At 32.4% G+C, this 17,252-nt stretch overlaps 1 long non-coding RNA gene across 5 annotated transcripts; it reads left to right on the top strand.

The window, feature by feature from the left end:
* The first annotated feature begins 33 nt into the window (after positions 1–33).
* Positions 34–11,332, top strand: LOC148626747 (uncharacterized). Of its 5 annotated transcripts, none has more exons than XR_015922377.1 (5): positions 34–158; positions 808–933; positions 1,798–3,961; positions 5,064–5,178; positions 10,387–11,332. It is a non-coding gene; the product is annotated as an uncharacterized LOC148626747 (long non-coding RNA). The 5 variants fall into 5 exon arrangements; XR_015922368.1 differs by having other exon boundaries at positions 5,045–5,178; XR_015922389.1 differs by having other exon boundaries at positions 808–955; positions 5,045–5,178.
* The last annotated feature ends 5,920 nt before the right edge of the window (positions 11,333–17,252 follow it).

Here is a 17,252-nt window from a genome sequence, read left to right as displayed (position 1 = left end):
GTGTTTATTTCTCGTCATTTTGACATTGTTATCTGAGTTAATTGACTAAAGTGAATTCAATATTTTTGTAGGACAGACCTAAATTATTTATCTGTTAAAAGTACCACTCGTGTTAAGCCTGAATCAGGACTTGCTGAACAAGATGTGTGACAACGGAGGTAATATTGATAACCTTACAAATATCATTTAGGTACAGAAATCTGAAACATTTCTCTTTCAGACTCTTAAAACCTGCAGTGTGGAAAGTACTTAGAACTGTTATAAAAGGTGAAAATTAGGTATACTTTTAGAGAATTAAGCACAACTATTGACAAAGTACAAGTCATTGTTATTATTTACAATGAGTTTGTATTATCAATCAGAAAATGTGACTATGAATAGACAAAATAAGGAAATAAATGAAAAGGAACTAAAATGGTTGCTAAGGAAAAGGTCACAGTGCTCGTGTGATGGACTTAATATCCTTTATAGTAGTACCAATGCTAATGTTATTTAATAACATTATTCTAGAGAATGATATACGAAATGATGATTTTCTGAAGAGTTTGGTTCCATGACAGTGCTTGATTCAAAAGTCAGACCGAATACATGTAGAATGGATTACTGATTTGGATTTATACATGCACACTATTTTCTTTTGGTATATAGCTAACATAGATTTGTGTCTATTTTTTATCATATTTGGTTTTTTTTTAAGTTTGTCTCACCCAAAATCATACTTTGTCTTCTCTTTACCTTACTTTCTAAAAATATCCTTTCATTTCTTCACATCAAAGGTTCTCAGACTGTATATTGTACAATTTTCAGTAAAAAAGAATTGTTGAAATCAAACTGTAACCAAGGAAGGATGAGAAATTTTACAAGTACAAGTAAAGGGAAAGGCAGAAACAAATCACGAAAGTTATTTGCATAATATGGCATTAGAGGGCAGAGGTACATGTTATTACTGTAAATGGTATGGAACATTGAAAGATTGGTAAAATTATTCAGAATCACTTAACAATAGAAAAGTTGTTTCAAGGTCAAATAACTTCCATATAACTAATTAAGTTTTTTATGTTTGAAAGATGTTTCATTAGCTATGAACTGTAATGTGAATAATAGTTGATGATAACATCATAAACACGCTATATGTAATAAATGTAAACATATCTAAGTTGAAGAAAATACATAAAGTTATATTGGATAAGATGTCAACAGTTATAAATACTTGAATGTCAAAAGCAATGATACAAAAGGCTTGTTCTTACAGTTTGATGAATAATTCTTTTTTGTCAACTTTGACCAAAGTTTTCTTGGAACCATGATTTGGTTATAATATCTTTCTGTCTTTACACCATGGTCTTTTTGGTTTTGTTAAGTAAATATCAGAACAACAGAAAAGAATTATTTCATATAAGAAAATATGATCTGAAGTCACAAGTATATGTCAAGGGAGGTAATACTGATAACATTAATGATATCATATTTCATTTGTATATTTTTACCGAAAAAAATTGTTTTATTTTCCTATAAATGTTCTTTCCGTGAGATACCATATTTATATTGCCGGCTGTTCCAATGTTAAACATGAACATCATACATGTAGTCAGTTCGTACATACATGTAGTCAGTTCATACATATATATACATAAATAAGTTATCCAAGGCATTGTAATAAGAGATTTGTACTAACATTTAATGAAAGAAAACCTGTCCAAGATGTCCTTTATTTTCTATCAGGGAGGTATTTATTTCTCGTTATTTTGACATTGTTATCTGAGATAATTGACTAAAGTGAATTCAATATTTTTGTAGGACAGATATTAAATTATGTATATGTTAAAAGTACCACTCGTGTTAAGCCTGAATCAGGACTTGCTGAACAAGATGTGTGACAACGGAGGTAATATTGATAACCTTACAAATATCATTTAGGTACAGAAATCTGAAACATTTCTCTTTCAGACTCTTAAAACCTGCAGTGTGGAAAGTACTTAGAACTGATATAGAAGGTGAAGATTAGGTATACTTTCAGAGAATTAAGCACAACTATTGACATGATACAAGTCATTGTTATTATTTACAATGAGTTTGTATTATCAATCAGAAAATGTGACTATGAATAGACAAAACAAAGAAATACATGTAAAGGAACTAAAATGGTTACTAAGGAAAAGGTCACAGTGCTCGTGTGATGGACTTAATATCCTTTATAGTAGTACCAATGCTAATTTTATTTAATAACATTATTGTTCTGGAGAACGATGTGAGAAATGATAATTTTCTGAACAGTCTTGTCCCATGTTAGTGCTTGATGAAAATGTTAGACCATATACATGTAGAATGGATTACTAATTTGGATTTATACCAGCGAACTATTAGTGGTTTCTTCAGGTATATAGCAAAAATATACTTTTTGTGGTCTATTGTTTATCATATTTGTTTTTTAAAAGTTTGTTTCACACAGAATCATACTTTTTAAAAATATCTTTGAATCACTTTACATCAACTGATATCAAACTGAACAGAATTATTTGATATGATGATATCTGAGCTTAAGTTACAAAATGTATGTCAAGGGAGGTAGTACATGTACTGATAAAATTAATGATATCAGATTTCATTTGTATATTGCATACTTGAATATTTATTGTAAATGGTATTTCATTTCATTTTCAGACTTTTAAATAAAACATTTGTGTAATGGAAAACTAGTGTTAGAATTGTGTTTACGACAAGTTATGTATCCTGGGAGAGAGTAATCAAGGGAACCAAGGTTATAGGGTAATCAAAATAATGTAATCCAGGGACAAAGACCAGACTTGGAAAACAGACAATCACAACAAAGAACATAGAGTAACTAAAATCATACATACAAAGTAACAAAAGCAAATTAGCAACTCGGACTCCACTAAAAACTGGGAGCATGGACCAGGTACACCGTTAGGGTAAGCGACCTCTGCTTTTCTAGAAACACCCGCCGAGTTACTCATAAAAAGTCAAGTACGGGATAGACGAAAGAGGAAATTATAACACGTTGAACAAATCAGTTTTCATGGCGCCGATGGATACACCGTAACGATCCACGAGTTCATGATGACGACCATAAAACTTTTGTAGTGATGACTTCAATCTTGTAGCAATATAAGTTGGGAGTAAGCTTTAGTTGGTAGCACAAACTGTGGTTTAAAAGACGAGGTATGTATTATTATTTCAGCTGATTAAGTAATGATTTTCTCTATCGTTATTTAAGCAGTAGTTTGTAAACTGTATTGAAAGTATCTTGTAATCATATAAACCATTGACCTTATTTTAGAAGGTATTATGTTGTTATAACCATACAAATATTGTAATTATGTTTGTGCCAATTAAGATTATTATTACTTCTGATTATGTTTTTCCCCATTCTAAGCCGCCACTATGATTAAAGTACACATAGATTTATATTACTGGCTGCTTTGATTTTCTATCAGAAAGGTATTTATTTCTCGTTCTTTTGACATTGTTATCCTAGTTGGCTAACTAAGGTGAATATTATTAAACATTGGGTTTATGACTTTTACTCTTATAATAAAGACCAAATGGCCATATATGGTAGGCATTTGAAGTTTCAAAATCCTTAACACATTTACCCAGCAATGACACCTCATATATTTGGTCACAATAGGCATAATACACTACATGTGAAGAAGTACATTTTTGATGCAGCAAAACTGATTTTACTGAGCATCTGATGAAGTGCCATTGTAGTTTACCTAGTATAGTATCACAATTGTTTGCTTTGATACAGCTTAAACAATATAATATAGCTACAGCTTAAACAATATAATATAGCTACAGCTATAAAAATGATAAATTAATATTGCATGATATTTGGCAGAAATGAGCAAAGTATAGCCTCCCCCTTTTTCATTTATTTTCTATTGGATCTGTCACCCCACCGTCGACATCTGACCCTGAGTCACAACAGTTGGAAAAAGTATGTATTATTGTATACCTTTTGAAATATTGTTTGTTTAGGTCAAATTTAAAAAAAAAGATAGGTGTTTCCCATTACCCTACTCATCCTATTTTTTCAGCTAAATTTAAAGAAGCCTAACTTCTCAATAACACAGTTTAAGTCAGAATAATTCTTCCATAGACGTAATGCAAATATAAAGTGAACAAATCCTTACTTACCTACCCTTTTAAAGTGTAATACTGTAAACACATATTTTGTTTGCCGTAGAATAGTGATAGCATACATTTACTTGTACATGTATCAACTGCAGTTCATATGATTTATGCATACATGGTTTAAAAATAAAATATTCTGATTGCACAAAACCGGCATATGTTTGGTATTTTCAAAATAACAGACTATATATTATTTTGATATGAATTCCATGAAATTACACAAAGGTCTCATAAATAAACTAAGCAGCAGGACTTTATTTTACTGCATACAAGTACATATTTTCCGTTGTAGTCTAACCCCCAATAAGGGTTGGGAGATCCTTGGTCTTATCTCGAAAATGGGTAGGAATATTTGCTTAGGCTTGTGATTAGCAAGGTATGGGAACCAATCTATCCACTGCGGTAGTCTACATAACCACCATACCATTACTTTACCGAATATCTGCCAAGACAAAGAAAATATATATATCTTTGAAAAAAAACATGTTCTAGATTTAATAAGGCTAAACAATTTCCCTTGTTTTTAATTGTGCAGAATTTCCCTTTTTATTGAAAAAGAGGTACGTAAATTTTGCTATATGTTCACCTGTAAATCAGTTTAGAAAAATACTCATCTAAATACATTTGGACACACGCATAGGTAAATTTGCGCTTTATCCTGAACAAATGCCAACTTACATATTGTGCAAATTTACACAAGAGTAGATGCATTCACATGGACGGATTTGCATTTTTGAATTCACATATATGCAAATAAATTTGCATATGTGGAACTTTGTTCATTAGAACAGGACTTAAGATACTGTCATTTAATTGAAAAGTATACATGTATGTATATCGATTCTAATCAGGAATCAAATCTTTTATTTCTATTTTTTTAAAACAGCTGTTTGTTTAAACTGCAGGAAGCTATTTAACTAGCAAGATGAAGATAAAGTATCTTACACGGTACAGAATGAGAAAATCCTTGCCCCTGCTTCAGCCTCAGCTTTACCGACACCGTTATCTGAGCAGCCTGAGGTATTGATCATATACCTTAAAATTCTTAAAACAAATTGAATGTGGCTTAAAATTTGCCCTTTATATGTCTATTCTCATGCATGATATTACATACAGTATCAACAACCTATCAAGGTATTACATATTAAATCTTGTAAGTGCAACTACTTCTAAACCGCTCAATGGAGTTTGATGAAACTTTATAGTAAGTTTGTGTATCATATGTAGATGTGTAGGAATGTAGTAAGTGTAGGATAACTCCAAAGGGAGTAATTGAACTGATAGGTTATTTATTTAACTTCATTTACGTAGGGCATTCCCTATAAATTTCTTGTTAAATGTTTTCTGAATGTAACAGAAATGTAACAAAACTTCAAGAATCATATAATATATTTTGGTATGGAGGCAGAAAGATTTAATTAAGTTTTACTGTGTTGTGTGCACGTGAAGACACTGTGACTAGCGGGACAAACGTCTCAGAATGTGACGACTCTATTCTGCATCGCAAATTTGACAGTTCTAACATTGTTGGGAATTTTTCAGACTCTTATATATATATATATATATATATACGTCTTAGAATGTGGCGACTGTATTCACTACACTGCTCCATCATATCAAATTGATACAGGGAAGATATGTAAACGTATAGAAAAGTTTGAAAAATTCCCAACGATGTTAGAACTGTTAAATTTGCGATGCAAATTTTTGGTCGTTCCCTCCGCGGGACTCGAACTCGTACCGCTGTTACATCTATGGCAACACCCCCTGCACAAAGTCCAGCGCTCCAGACCACTCGGCCAGCTAGGCTATATAGAAATATAGCTTTCGCTGGCCAGGTAATGTGTACTTAATGGGTATCGGATCGTCCAGTCATGACGATCCAGCACAGACAAAAACAAATATATAAGTCTAAAGGATTTTACAACGATACCGATAAAGATGTTAATACACTACAATATATCTATATATATATATATATATATATATATATACAACGTCTCAGAATATGACGATTCTATTCTCTACATTGCTCCATCGGATCAAATTGATACAGGGAAGATAACGTAAACTTATAGAAGGTTCTGAAAAATTCCCATCGATGTTAGAACTGTCAAATTTGCGAAGCAAATTTTTGTCGTTCCCTCCGCGGGACTCGAACTCATACCGCTGTGACATCTATGGCAACACCGTCTGTACTAAGTTCAGCGCCCTAGACCACTCGGCCAGCTAGGCTATATTAAATATATACATTAAATACAATATGGCTTAAGGCATAATGACCTTACTGACAAAAGTAATGAAACATACATAAATTTTGAATATCCTTAATTATAGTACAGTTTAATTAGTTCATTAACATATTTTGGCTAAGTGGGAAGTATCATGTTGGTTACATGAGAATTGACATTTCTGAAAATTAAACCAATATTATCTTGAGTTGCAAGACTTGTAAAAGTCAAAATATAACCAGATTTTGTCACATAAAAAAAATGTAGAAGGGTTCTAAAGCTAGATAAATTAACTGTGACCTACAGAAACATCCCATTAGTTTTGATGGCCTGTTCTGGGGTATTAATTAATTTGTCATTTTTTAAAGGATATAAGTAGCAATTTTTCTCAAGTCTATTCAACAACAAGTACGGAGACCGATACTTTTATTAGCAGTCAAGGATCAAGTGCATTAGAGGAGAATTGGAAAGCCTGAACTCACTTCTAGCCACAGTAAATGAAAAATCTTTTTCTCATCGAGACTCATCCAAAAGAACTCAGATGTGCTACTAACTCCTTGCAATACATCATGGCTGCTGTGCGTGAAGCCATTTTTCCGGGAGAGGGTGACATGTTATAACAGTTCAAATGTGTAAATTGTTGACAAAAGTAATCCTTATACATGACCAATTTTTGAAAAATAATTACCTCTTTGGGGTTTTCTTAGGGTTTGGTAAGAATAGAAAAAAACTTTTACCTAACTGAATTTTTATTGATTTTGGTAAGGATAATGATTAAAACATTTACTAATATCGGTGCATTTGTTAGCTTTAAAAAAACACTAAAAATAGGACTTCTTTTTTTCTTGAAAATGTAAAAAAAAAGGGGGGGTTACATTACCGTCTTGGTATAAATAAATGAGTTGTCAAAAAGTATTTCTATATATCGATTTGTAATGATAAAATATTGCTTTGATCGTGTTTGTAATGTGACTATTATATCAATAATGTATAATTCATAACAATTGATGGAAAATTCTTGCATTGTGGTCCAAAATCACCACGGTCGGTTGCGATGGCAACCGTCATGACTTTTTTTACATACAAAGTCTTCTAAGTTGCTGCATGGTGATAATAGTCAATGTCTACAAAAATCATCCAATTCTGAGACTATGTATGTCTGACCCCCTATGTCCATACAGAGAATTTGTCTTATTTCGTATATAATTGATGAGTTGCTGGTCTGTGGATGTGTGTGTGTGTGTGTTTGTGTTGAAGCTATGCAAACATATCATGTTTGGTAAAAACAAACATTTGGTCAGTCAAAACTTTTCTTGTGTCACATTTATTGGTGAATAAAAGCAAGAAGCGGCCATGAGGAATTTTGGAGAAGTGTTTTGAGTTCAGAAACCTGGGAAGAACTTAAAACAGAGTACAGAGATGAAATAAACGAATTTTTTACCATGCTTGAACTTAAAAAAAGAAGCTACAAAGACAGAGAAAACGTCATTTTAATTTTGCCTGAATGCATTGAAGAAATCGGGAACAACTACTCTATGGACGCAATCGTAATTACCCCGATGACGGTTGCCCCCGTTGTAAAGGGGTAGTTTCCAAATAATATATATCTATATATATACAAACGTCTCAGAATGTGACGACTCTATTCACTACACTGCTCCATCGGATCCGATTGATACAGGGAAGATATGTAAACATATAGAAAGGTCCCAATGAACTGTCAAATTGGGATGCAAATTTTTGGTCGTTCCCTCCGCAGGACTCAAACTCGTACCGCTGTGATATCTATGGCAACACCACCTGCACCAAGTCCAGCGCCCTAGACCACTCATCCAGCTAGGCTTTATAAAATATAGCTTTCGCTGGCCGGGTCAATCCTCCTCGTAGGATTAAACTAGGGCTGTAACTTAGTATACGATGTATGGTAGTGTGGGACAGTTCATTTAGATGTTATTATGTAGGTTGGAGGATATATATATATTCCTTTCGTTACAATTCGACACTTTATTACAAGTACTGGCAGTATGATATGTAAACACCATATGATGGTGACAAGGGGATAGGGAATAAAACATCATCCCTTTTATCGTAAATTTTATTTTTCAGTTTACAAGTATCGATATGAATACATAGGTCAATCATACAGACATTCTTAAGTACAAATAAGATTTATTTAAAGAAACTTCCACATGCTATATATCATTATTAAAACTATTAAAGTATATTGAGGCCCAAAATATCGTCCAAATATCTATAATTATAAGAAAATAATAATGAACACATTTACATAGCCCCTTAACTAAAAATACTCTAAAGCACTTTACATCATGCTTGAAAGACAGAAAAAAACAAACCAACAAAAGTGCAATCTTAACACTAAAGAAACTCATTACAAATACATGTTTTAAAATGATCAACAGCAATGCCTATACTGATCAAAATATAATACCACAATATAAACAAATAAATCAACACACAAATATAATACGATTTATCACAGCAATCCAGAAAAAAGTACATTACACATCATAAGATAGACGGAAAGGGTGAGTTTTTCAATCTAAAGGTAATTTTATTTTTTCTACTAAATGTTGTTTGGAAGGGTCATTATTTATCATTGTCATATATTGTGATTCGTAAAAGTTCAGAAAGAGGTGCACAATAAGTGGTGCACAATTGGTCTCCGTGTCATGTGAGTTTCAATAACTTGACAATAAATATTTCGCCAATACGTATGAAAATGTAGTCTAACAGGAATTCGAGTGGAAGAAGCCCCATACGATTTGTTCATTTACTTTTATTACTTTGCATGTATTATTGTGGTGATTATATGTTCTTTGTTTGTGTGTCTGTTTTCTATTTCTGGTCTTTGCCTCTGGATTACATTCTTTTGCTTTTTTTCGTTACAGAAGTTTTATGGTCGTTATCATGAACTTGTGGATAGTTATGGTGTATCCATCAGCATCATGAAAACTGATTTTTTCAACGAGTCATGGTTTTCCTTCCATCGTTTGTCTACCCCGCACTTGACTTTTTATGAGCAACTCGGTGGGTGTTTCTAGAAAAGCAGAGGACGCTTACCCTACCGGTGCACCTGGTCCATGCTCCCAGTTTTTAGTGGAGTCCTAGTTGCTCATTTGCTTTTGTAACTTTGTATGTGTGATTTTGGTTGCTTTGTGTTCTTTGTAATGTATGACTGTTTTCCATGTCTGGTCTTTGTCTCTTGATTACATTCTTTTAATTGCCGCTATAACCTTGGTTCCATTGATTACTCTTTCGGTAGAATTTTGGTTCCCATGATTACTCTTTTCATTTATTTTCGTCACTTAAACTGATGTCAAAGAAATTAAACAAATATATTCCTATCCCGATTTATTAAATGACTATTTGATCAGATATGTGAATTTTCGTTTTATTATATTTTGTGGAAGTGTAGTGGATAAAATTGAAAAAAAATAAAAAAAACTTTGAATAGATTCATAAGATCTGTCATGGGCCTGTAATTTTTAAAGCATTTCAAGCGAGTTTAAAAACCTCAAGAAATAGTTAATGGTATCATACGATAAGTTACAGATATTTATAATAAAAATTTTAAGGTACTGAGCGCTCTAGTAAGTAAAACAAAGCAAGTCTAGTTGAAAAAGAGTGATTTGAAGAGGAATTTAATCTGTTTTTTAAGGTGATTTATAAAGTTTGTATATAGTAAGTATATAGTAGGAACTTCCATGTTACTAGGCTCAGCTTGTAAAGGGGTAGCGACGGTTTGTGAAAATTTAGTCATTTGGAATTATATTGTATATATTATTTTGATTTCCCTTGATTACTCTTACTAATGAATTATAGTGAGCTGTACATTAGCACCTATTTTCCATGCATGATAAATCTTAGAATGCTTAGAAACGCATTTTATAATAAAAATTTAGTTACGTCAATTTTGTATCTAAAGAAATATCAGATAATTGAAATACTCTTGCATCACTTCTTATTCTAATTTCAGCTGGAGCCATGATTCTTGTCTGTTGTCTGTACAACATTTTTGTACAAATTTTAAACAAGATACTTAGAAAGTCTTTAAGAGGATAGGTTGCTTCATGTCTTGACATACACTTAGAGATCGATGGTAAAGAAGAACAGTTGACCAAACTATACGACAAACGTGATAATTTTTCATTCCGTACTGTCAACTTTTTTTCATATATGGCAACATCCCTTCAACACCTGTGTATGGAGTTTTCATTTCACAAATCATACGTTATGCCTGAGTTTGCCGTTTTTATGCAGAAACTTTTGTACCGGGCTAGACTTCTTACAAGTAGGCTTCCGTAACAGGAATATGTTGCTACAAGATTGAATTCATCACTACAGAAGTTTGTAGTCATCACGATGAATTCGTGGATCGCTACGGTATATCCATCTGCACCATGAAAACTGATTTGTTCAACGTATTAAAGTTTTCCTTTCCTCTTTCGTAAACCCTGGACTTGATTTTCAATGAGAAAATAGACGGGTATTTCTTCAAAAAATATAGGACGCTTACACTACCGGTGCATGAGGTCAAAGTTCTTAGTGGAGTCTTTTGTTATTTTGTAAATAATTCCATATTGAATGCTATCATTCTTTAATAGAGACATGCAGAATACCGGAAACATAAAAAGTGGCTCCGGCGCCACCAACGTTAAAAAAAAAAATACTGAAGTCTAAGAATATTCTAAACTTCACTGCAACTCAAATGAAAGTCTTTTGCAATTGATGACGTCACATAATTAAGAATTTTCTCAGACTGAAACAGATTTTGGAGTTTTTAGGCGTTGTTGTCTGCATTGGAATCGCATGAAATTAAGGAATCAATATAGGGCCAATGTTGAAATCGTTTTGAAATAATGTTAATACATACATATTAGCGTAGATATGGTGAATATTAATGTCTTAAATGTAAGGTAAAACATAGGATTACACGTGACACATCAACTTAGTTGCCTCCAAACAAGTCTAGATTTAAAATATTTCGACTCAAAGTGAAGTTATAAACGCCCCTTTTATGACCTGGTGTACACATCTTCTGGTACAAATGACAAATCTTAATTTTACTTTGGCTAACATCTGATAATGAAATCTTAAATTACTACATCGTGAAGATGAGCAATAATATACTCTTCCTTGTCGTATCGAATAACTGTCGTTATTGGAAGGTATCCATTGTAACATTAAAATTTCGGTTAATGTCTTCTTTAAAAAAATGATGACACAACAGTACCTTAAGATACCTATCAAAACAAATTTGTGTTGACTAAAGGTAACTATATTCTAGTATGGATGCCCTTAAGACCTCCGTGATTTTCATACAAAACTTGCATGTAGGCTAATAGGCTAGAGTAATACACTGTATTTCCTAAATGAAAATGAAAGATCACATTTATATAAGTAATTACATGTTGCTTGGACGAGCAAAGCGTTACCTGTTTGACTGAAGTACTGAATTAACAAATGATTACAAATGAAAAGACATTATATGACATTATAATTGTTTGGCGTTTGTTTTCTTTAACAAAATGGTAAAAGACCACATGCTGTAAAACTGTAAGACCTGCTGTATCATAATGTAACCATGGCTACAGGTTATAGGCTGATAAATTATAACAATCTGTTTTGTTTAGGTTTTGCTGGTTAAACTACTTATTAATATCTCCCTTCCCGATTCGGTATTTTGTTGTAATCTTAATTGATTTTAATCTTTTTGTTACATTGTACACCATATACAGTCTAACGTATCACTTAATTAATTTCATATTTAGGGTATATTACCATACTCGGCTTTTATTCGTAAAGTTCTCGATAAAGTTAAGTTTCAGTGCAAGATATATACTGGTACATTTCAATACACACAATATTTTTCATGAAAAATTTACCTACAGGACAAAACCACCCTACTTGATGTTGGAGAACCAAAAGTTCTGGACTGAATTTACCATATCATTAGTCAGACTTGTCTGAACTCCAATTACATTAGATTTTATTTATCAAATTTATTAAAGTTTGCAGTATTAAAATTTCAAAGTACCTTTAACACTGAGACTACATCCCTTGTATTACACATTTAATTCTAATGCTATTGATGAGAAAAGTGCAATATTGATTGGTATTTTTGCATTCTTTCTTTTTAATAGGTTTTACCGTCTCAACGATGATAAATTGCTAGTACACTGTTAAGTAATAGGTGATAACATGCATTAAAAAGGAAGAAATAACGTATGGTCCGCCTTCAGAAGATTGCCGTCTGGAATTATACCTTTTTAGCTCTGAGGTATTATTCACTTATAGCTCTTTTTTAAAATTCATTTGTCTATAAATACAATATTTCCAATCATGTACATGCTTCAAATTTGTATATGACGCACACATTAATGCAGTATATCTCACTAACACCATGAAAACCAAATACGTCGGAAATTTAAGATTATACAAGAAGTACGCAAACAAATCGAAACAGGATGCCAAATCCAGCACCGGAAGTCATGTCAAGTTACATCATTGTAGCTACTAATGTTCAGAAATAATGAATCCTAATGAGTTATTACCTGCAATGATATGTTTGTTCTCCAAGCTTGACAGACCATTTGATCTTCTTCATTACAAGCTCACTGAATGTGAACAAATATATATATGACACATGATTGCTGCATGTAATTTTAAAGATTGTGATTTAAAATCATTTTTATTGTGTTTGAAACTAATTTATGTTAAAATATTTAACTACAAATAAAATTCAGAGATGCATTGAATTTTTTTACTAACTTACTTACATTTATCACATATAGAATAGAATTATATAGAAATTGTATTATTTAACTAAATTCCTGATTCATATACGGTACATCCCTTTAACTAAGCATATATTTTAGAATATATTGTAAATTTGTATTATTTTACAATTGTATAAGACAATAACAAATTTCCGACTGATGTGAAGTGATGTCGCTAACATAACCTAGTTAATGGATGCATATGAGTGAAAAATACAAATACTACAAATCAGTGCATAAAGTTTGAGGAACACATTTCAACTAAGATAATGTTGTGAGAGGAGAAGTCTAAAGGAAAATAGTATCAGAGCGACCTTTTAGTACTAAAACTTTAGAAAAAAAGATAGCTGATGCATTACATTTTGTTTGAATTGACTTGATGGGGAAAGAAGAACTAATGAAGTTTCCAGTAAAAGGTAAGTCAACAGAAAAAAACGCGGAAAAACGAAACCGAGAGCAAATAATAATAAACAAACATTGATCGGCGATTATTACGGTGTATCCATCTCCACCATAAAAACTGATTTGTTCAGCGGATCATAGATTTCCTTTACCCTTTCGTCGACCCTGAACTTGAATTTTATGAGTACCACGACGCATGAGTCTAGAAGGGCAGAGGACAATTACCCTATCGGTGCACCTGGTCCATGCTTCCAGTTTTAGCAGAGTCCGGGTTGCTCATATACTTTTGTTTCTTTGTATGTATTTTTTTCAGTAATTTTGTGTTCATTGTTGTGTTTGCTGTTTCCCAAGTCTAGGTTTTCGTCCCTGGATTATATTCCTTCGATTTCCGTAAGAATCTCGGTTCCCTATATTTCCTCTTATCAAATTTGAAATCCGTAGATTATAAGATATTATTTGTAGGCGGGCGATTGAAATACATATCCAATAATGTGTAAATTGGTTACATAATATAGAAAAAAATATCAAGATACAAAAAAAAAAACGAAATAATAATAATAATCATACAAACAAGTCTTAGAGATTGATAATGAAACCTGGCAAACGCTGAAGAGTTACATTTTTGTATATGCAGTAGCGAAAGTCAGTGAAAATTTGTTACAGGGTTATCAAGGGAACCAAGGTTATAGCGGTAATCAAAAGAATGTAATCAAAGGACTAAGACCAGACTTGGAAATAGACATACACAACAAAGAACATAAAGTAACTAAAATCATACATACAAAGGAACAAAAGCAAATGAGCAACTCGGACTCCACTAAAAACTGGGAGCATGGACCAGGTGCACCGGTAGGGTAAGCGTCTTCTGCTTTTCTAAAAACACCCACCGAGTTGCTCATAAAAATTCAAGTCCGGGGTAAACAAACGAGCAAAGGAAAACCATGACCCGTTGAATAAATCAGTTTTCATGGTGCAGATGGATACACCATAGCGATCCACGAATTCATGATGACGACCATAAAACTTCTGCAGTAATGACTTCAATCTTGTAGCACATAACCCTGTTCCAGAAGTCTATTTGTTAGAGTTCTAGCGCGATACAAAAAGTCGGCGTAGTTTCGGGAAGCTCTTGCATAACGTATGAGTTGTGATATGAACATTCCATACGCAGATGCCGAAGGGATGTTGCCACAGATGAAAGGAAAGTTGACACTTCTGAATGAAAAGTCATCACGTGTGTCGTAAAGTTTGGTCAATAGTTTTCCTTTACCATCGATTTCTATGTGTAGGTCAAGATATGATGCCGACTTCACAGTGTCTGTAGTATTTTCTATCTCAAGTTCTTTTGGGTATATGCGATGTATCAAATCCCCGAAATTGGGATTGTTTAAAGATAATACGTCATCTATATAGCGGAAATTGAGATTGAAGGATCTAGCCAAACGATATTAAAAATCGTTTTTCTAAGAGTAAACAGGCAATGTCAGTCTCGACTGCTATCGTAAGACCACTTTTTTTTTTATAGAAAAAGGGAAACCTTTATAAATAATTTACATTTTATAAATAAGTTGAAAAAGATATTTGATCTATACATTGAAATTTTTGGTGTTCCATTTCCTTGTATACTAGTTTGTATAAAAATTCACCAAATGAAAGATTGTTTAAACATATTGATAATTATTGGCAATGATAGTATGTGAAACTTTCTTAATTTTTGAAACTTTAAATCTTTCATGAAGACACCATAAATCATTCAGTTGACACGAAAGGGGTAATCGGTGATTGATGCTTCTTATGATAGCTCACTACAATGTATTTTAGACGTCATAAACATATTGTATTCGAACATAATCACTATTGCAGCCCGTTAACTTAAAATGTGATCTCAATTTATTAAGAAACAGCGTTAAGCAAATTCAATACAAGGTTATTTCTCATGAATGATTTTATTCTGCATCATAATGACAGTATTCTGTGAAACCGATACATTGCATCAAAATGGTTTTTATAGCATACAACATCATGAAAACTAACTGTACAAGCACACATTTGTTGACAATACAAGTTTTTAACTTGGCGCTTGTTTTCACGACTTACAAGAAATTCAAATATTTTTCAAATGAAAAATGTCATTTACTAAAAATTACTAGTATCCACAAAATACATTTAAAATACAATCGATGCTTTTTTTCATGTTCACAGTCATTACATCACCAGAGTAGCTTTTACCGGAATAGTCTTGACTTGGTTGATGCATTTCAAACGAAATGGTGGATTAAATTCAGGTTTTACACAAAACCCCCTCTTCCATTTTGTCGTGAATACACCAATGGCGATAACATGACATGTGCATCCTATAGTGTCGTAACTGTAAATCAGGCTACCTATAGGTTTTCAATGAAGGACGAGGGAACCCTCACTTCACAGGTTTGCTGCAAAAAATAAAAACAAACAAAACAAAACAAAACAAAAACAAAACAAAACAAACGAACAAACATACAAACAAACAAGCAAGCAATACAAATTAAAAAACAAACCCGTGAAGTTAATGTACTTTGGCATGATCACAACTCTCCCCATTTAAATTTAGCCATTGTTGGCAAAAACATTACACAATAAAACGCACTTAAAATCAGTTCACCGACATGCCAACTTCATGATCAGACCAGTTTAAAACTACAAGAAGTTATGTCATCATCATATGTCATATCAATCCCAAGTCCTTCAATGTTGGGTTGAGAAGTACGATACATCATAAGTCATACAATAAAGACACAACAAATGTCATGTCAAAAGCTGCTTTCTAAACATACTGTGTTACTTTCTATGTAAAGACACTATGGGGGTCAATTTGTGTTAGTACAGAAAAGTGCTATCTATTTACTATAACTACTAAACATGACATGAACTTTTCGGTGCTAGATTGGGCTTTCTATTACCATATTTGTTTTACCTTTGAATCTTTAACTTCCTGTATAAACGATTCCAATGTTGCTTCTAATTGATAGATGTGTACATTGCACGTGTTTTTCAAAATTTGCAATATTTATAGAATTGACATTATTTTTTTTCAATTTTGTCATATGCGTAGATTACTATCATTATTATGGATAAGATTTTCATAGACCAAAAACTGAATTACTACCATACATTTGTTACCTTTTTCACGATAAACATTAGGAAGCGGTATAACATGTTATTTAAACATCAATATTTGACTCTCATCAACAATACAAAGATTAGAATTATCTGCTTTCCAGGACAGCTAACCAACACACTCTTTATAAACGACACATACGATAGGATGTTTGTGTAGTAAGATTTTGACTTAACAAATCTGAAAACTACATGACAGTTTATTTTCTCTCATTATCTTTTTGCCCGTTTCTAAAAATTCTTGTAGTTTGCCATGTAACCACAGCCCGTACAAATACCTGTCAATTTGATTATATTTAATAATGTTAAAATCTGAAGCTTGTTTTTTAGTAAGGACTTGTATTGTTGACATTTTATTAAATGACCTTGGTAATATGTCATACATTACAACCACCTTAGTGCTCTTTTAATTCTACACACGACAAATTATTCGGACAATTGTCTTAGTATAGTTGTGTTAAAAATTCTAGCTAAAGCTATTAAAAAAATAGATATAATTTTGTAG

This window comes from Perna viridis, chromosome 1 (genome assembly GCF_037379345.1).
Source record: "Perna viridis isolate PV_CMFRI_1.1 ecotype Kerala chromosome 1, ASM3737934v1, whole genome shotgun sequence".
Lineage (NCBI taxonomy): Eukaryota > Metazoa > Mollusca > Bivalvia > Mytilida > Mytilidae > Perna > Perna viridis.
This window is presented reverse-complemented; position numbering and strand designations above follow the sequence as displayed.